At 34.6% G+C, this 5,329-nt stretch overlaps 1 pseudogene; it reads right to left on the reverse strand.

The window, feature by feature from the left end:
• Positions 1-1,273: 1,273 nt before the first annotated feature.
• Positions 1,274-5,329, reverse strand: part of LOC107703379 (UNC93-like protein MFSD11) — a 9,195-nt pseudogene continuing 5,139 nt past the window's right edge.

The raw sequence follows: 5,329 nt of genomic DNA on the forward strand, positions 1-5,329 counted from the left end.
GTTTCACAATTTGAGTTGAATTACTGAAATGAACTTTTCCATGACATTCTAATTTATTGAGATGCACCTGTGTGTGTATATATATATATATATATATATATATACAGTGGCGGCTCGTGGGTTTTAAAATAAAGGAGGCACACTAATTTTATTGGTCTGGGGATCCCTGACTATTATTATTATTATTTGCTTAAAGGGGTCATATGATGTTCCTAAAAATAACATTATTTTGTGTATTTGGTGTAATTAAATGTTTATGCGGTTTAAGGTTAAAAAAACTACCTTAAATTGTTAGGTCAACTTTAAAACACATGTAATCACCTTATTTGTTTTATACCAATGCTATCTGTAAGGTATAAATGCGTTTGGGTGAATAAATGTCTGTAAGAACATCGGATGGACTGTATTTGTGTCATTTTGTTAGGTTAATGCTTCAGCTACAGATGAGGTTTCACGCAATTGTTAATTGGGGTTCTTTCTTTGGCATTCATTCTCGCTACATAAGATACCTGTCTGTTATGTAGTGCCCTGTTATACTGCATTACTGTGTAATATTTATGGTTGCTATAGCCGTGGTACCATTATGATGGTATGAAGAGATGGATTAATTCATGTAGGACGCCAATGAAGGCCTAGGTGTAAAATGCACGGCCCGCCACTGGATTTGAGACTTTAGTCTTTGCAACTTTACAGATCTTCTTTATGCACCCCTTAGCCTCCAGTTTAGGCGTGTTCTCCCTTTATTTTTAATTTGTAAATATACTGTTTGAATGACAGCTTGATAAATCTGTTGGCGATCAAATATTCAATATCACTACTCATAAGTACTTGGTACATTACCAGCGCAGCGGTAGCTATGACTGAAATTTGTATGATAGCTGCAGTGGCCCTGAAAAACAATAGATGTTTAAATTCAAAGGCATCAAAATGCAAGTCGATGAAAGAAAAAAAGTGCTGGAAATCCCATGATTTTATTGATATTTTGATGATTTTCCTTCCTCACGAAGGGCTTCCTTTTCACACTAAGCCAAGCACTAAAACTAGAATGTGGACAAATAATAATCAAAAGACTTAGTAAAAGTAATATACTACATCTTGATGATCAGTGAAAAGGTCCATGTAAATGAAAATACATAGACATGAACACATTTAATTTATACATAGACATGTACACATTATAATAATAATAATTCTTTATTGAAATGCATTAAAACATCAAATCAAACCCAGAAGGTTAGAACATTTCATATTGATTGTCAATTACAAATGCAAAAATCAAATTGTGTCACAAAGAGGATTAAATCTAAACACAAATATTTACAATATGACACAAATTATTGCATAGCTGCAATCTAATGAATTGTAGCTAGTGTGTAGCAGGGGTGTAGTTCAAATCAAAATTACACATTAAAACATACAAAATGCAGACTGAACTACATCATGTATTATGCATAACAAGATATTTGTGTAATGTTCAGCACATCTTATGCAATGTAAAATGTAATGTAAAACTTGCTTCAATTATTATTTTGCTTCCTTATTATAGGCAATTGAATCTTAAAAAAGTCAGATTTACTAAACTGGTTCCAGAACAGCCAGTTCTGAATTGAATAAAATTATTTACAAGTTACAAAGAATAATCTCATGTAACTTCATGCCTAGAGAGCTGTTGTTTCAGAAACAAACTGGTTTACAACAAACAGCACTTTTGTGATATATGAACACGTTATATAGCCTAGAAGACTTTGTCATGAAGACGACCTTTGTGTAAACATTATTTAAACCGGTCTTGTGACAGAGTCCTCATGACATCCCTGTCTGGCTATCTAATACTTTCAGTATCTGAACCAGCTTAACTGGTATGATTTTAACAACTTTAAAATGGTTCACAATAAAGAACACAGAGTGTATATAAAGTATCCTTTGAGAAAAGAAATCTGAAAGTGAATTGGCATGCCATTAGCCTTTGAGAGTTAAAGATTCTATAAAAATCATACAATTATCCAGCAGCACCCTGAGAGAAATGCTTTCTTAACTGAAATGATACAGCTCCACTGTGTGTAGACAATTCCATTTTTTTTTCTATATACTGTATATGTATGGGACTTCTTTCAAAAATATAAAACATCTTAATGATTCCAAACTTTTGAGTATAAGTTGTATGGTGTATAGTGGTGTACATGTATTTCAGTTTAGAGGTTAATTACTGAGCCATCATCTGATTGTCACCAACATCATTTTACACAAGGTGCACTCAGTATTTTTTCCTCATTGTGTATTTGTTTAGCACATAATACACATAAAGATACTTCATAAAATCTCACATGAGAATAAGGCTCCAGTCATATCAGTAGCATAATAAAAGCTGCTATATTTTACATGGAGCAGGTCCAATCATGGGGGCAGACATGAAATCACGTGACCAGCTAAATACTAGTTTTATCTTGCTAACCCAGCTGTTATCTGACACTTTCGCTCATGGAATAAACAAGTCAAGGGAAATTCCACATTCGCTTTTGCATGCTGTAACTATGCCATTAGGTGTCAGTATAAGATGACTGCCACTTCAGTCAACACAACATAAGCATAACCAAACCAAGTGCACCTTTAATATATGTAATATCATTTGATATATCAAATTTAACGTAATACAATTCCATTAAAGATGGAAAATTGTAATGCAGCGCCAACTAACAATTTTCTATCATAGAACGTAAATACAAAAATAATAATTGTAATCCCATCTGTATATTAAGGTCCCAAAGTCCAACAAAAACAAAGGCACTTTCGCACAAGTCACGTGTAGTGTTTTATACGAACAACTTTATCTTACATCAAATAGTGCAAGTAGTACACTTACTGAAATGTGTCCTGAGAAAGACTCCAACCTAATACTCCTGTGTGTCAGCTGACATATTCTGCATCCTCTCCACCATGAAAAAACACAGCGTTCCCGTGAATCCCATGACGACCATCACGAGGAGCTGCCAGGTCAGCAGAATATAACCACTGTAGAAGAACGCCACAGCTGCGAAAATAGACTGAGAGAGAGGGAGCGTTTTATTGACACACTGAATACACTTCACCTTATTTATTGGCCAATGAAACTTTAAATGCATTTTATTCATTAAGAAGGTCATGGATATACTTTATCTGCTAAACTCAAGGGGAAAATAAAAAGCTTTTAATGAAGCACAGAATTATTTTTTTCAAACTTTCAGAATCTAATCAGATATTCTACTGACGTAAACCAGCAGTTATCAAATTCTCTAAATACCATCATCCATGCAAGTAGCCTATGATGTAAGAATGTCGGCTATGCATTAGACTACTGATTAGATCCACACAGATGCACACACGTGTTGTTTTTTAATGATTTCTAATTTATATATTTCATTTATTTATTATATAACACTCAAACACGCACTTTTCTTACAAGAAGCTTCTTATGCTCACCAAGGCAGCATTGGTTTGATCAAAAACACATTAAAAACAATAACATTGTGAAAATAACTGGTTTCTATTGCAATAGATTTTAAAATGTAATGAGTTTTTAGCATCATTACTCCAGTCTTCAGTGTCACATGATCCTCCAGATATCATTCTAATATAATTTGCTGCTCAATTTCTCATTATTAACAATGTTTGATTCAATAACAGCAGGCTTGTTGATCTCAAGTAAAATACAATTTAAATAAATGCAGACCTTATGGTTACCTGTATGAATTTGAAGATGGCAAAGGCTGGTGTGCTCTGCTCAGCAAACGCCCGGCCCAGAATGCTGTAGAGTTGAGTGTTGAAACAGCTGTCCCCAAGACCCAGCAGGAAGCTGCACAGCAGGGCGATGGACACGCTACAAGAGTGAATAAATGAACACAGCAAGATCAACAATGCAACACTGCACTCTTTAGGAAACAAAATTTAGCACACCAGATTATCCAAAACAGCTTATACTGGATTCAGTCAGTGTATCCACTTTTATCAGGTAATGCATTCCCTGCCAGTTTTTGTGTTTTGTTTTAAATGATCTATTACCTTGGTAGCAGATATGGCTTATGCTGTGAGCTTGTTTGGAAAACCACAGGTGCATCATCTGGTATGTTGAGGAATATCAAGTAGAAGGCCACAAAGTGCACAACCATCCCTAAAAAGACAACTGAAGTGCGCCTGAAACGGTTATTCTTCAATACAAGGCCAAACAATCCTCCCCCTGCAAACAAGAGACAACATCTAATCAAAATCCAATCCTATTAAAGTATCTGCCCAGCTTGTCATTAGATGTCCATAATACCAAGCGTAATCAAGGCAGATGCTTCTGCATACTGAAAGTGCACTGACCAACTATTTCTCCAATTCCCACCACAATGCCTGAAATGCCGATTAAGCCTTTTGCTGCATCACCAAAGTGTGTCGTAGCTCCAATGCAGGTTCCATAAACGCCACTGTAAAATGACAGCTCCAAGCCTACAATAAGACAGCAGCAATCAAAACATACGCATCACGCTCAAATGCTCATGGAATTAATGGCTGTTCCCTTTAGTGATGTCCTTACCACTGTATGCCATGCAGAAACTTAATAACAATATGGTTTTTGTTTTGAAGATTTCCAAAATCGTCTCTAAAGGCGGGGGGGAAGTAAAAAAAAAAATAAGTGTATGAATAAAATAAAAATAACTGATGATGAAGCACTAGAATAGATGTCCACATTGACAATTTGTGTAATAATTATTTGATAAATTCTTTGATGAAATAATTTTATTAGTTCATGTTACAAATGTGAAAATTAAGCCATATGAACTTACTAAATTCTGTTTTAGCTTCCGTCACAGCAGATGTTGCTCTCTGTTTATATCTAAAATAACATTACACAAAAATTTATATCAGCTACCAATGAGAAATCAAACAATAAGTATCAGTAAGTAGCAATCACCAACGTTTTCCAACAAAAGTTTATGAATTTATAGTTGGGATTATCATGGTTATCATTTACAGTAATTATTGGACATTAAAAACCAATTATTTGTTGCATTTTTATGTATTTATTTATTTGTCTGTTAAAATGAAGAACATAAAATCACACATGAATTTTTTTTTCTGTGCTGGTACATTAAAAATATCGGCGGGACAATAATCTGAATTTCTGGCCAGATTGGGAAGCAGAACAACCTTATTGTTGGATCTGTGAAAGGAAATGTAAACCTTTTTTGTTTTTGTTGCAAAGTGGAAACTCTCATTCACCATCATCACGATTCACTAAATGAATGAGTGAATTTACTTCAATCTCGTCGATAAAAGAGACTGGCCCTCCTCTTCAGAGAGAACCTCTTCC

Source organism: Sinocyclocheilus anshuiensis, unplaced genomic scaffold, assembly GCF_001515605.1.
Source record: "Sinocyclocheilus anshuiensis isolate Anshui unplaced genomic scaffold, SAMN03320099.WGS_v1.1 scaffold58, whole genome shotgun sequence".
In the NCBI taxonomy this organism is placed as follows: domain Eukaryota; kingdom Metazoa; phylum Chordata; class Actinopteri; order Cypriniformes; family Cyprinidae; genus Sinocyclocheilus; species Sinocyclocheilus anshuiensis.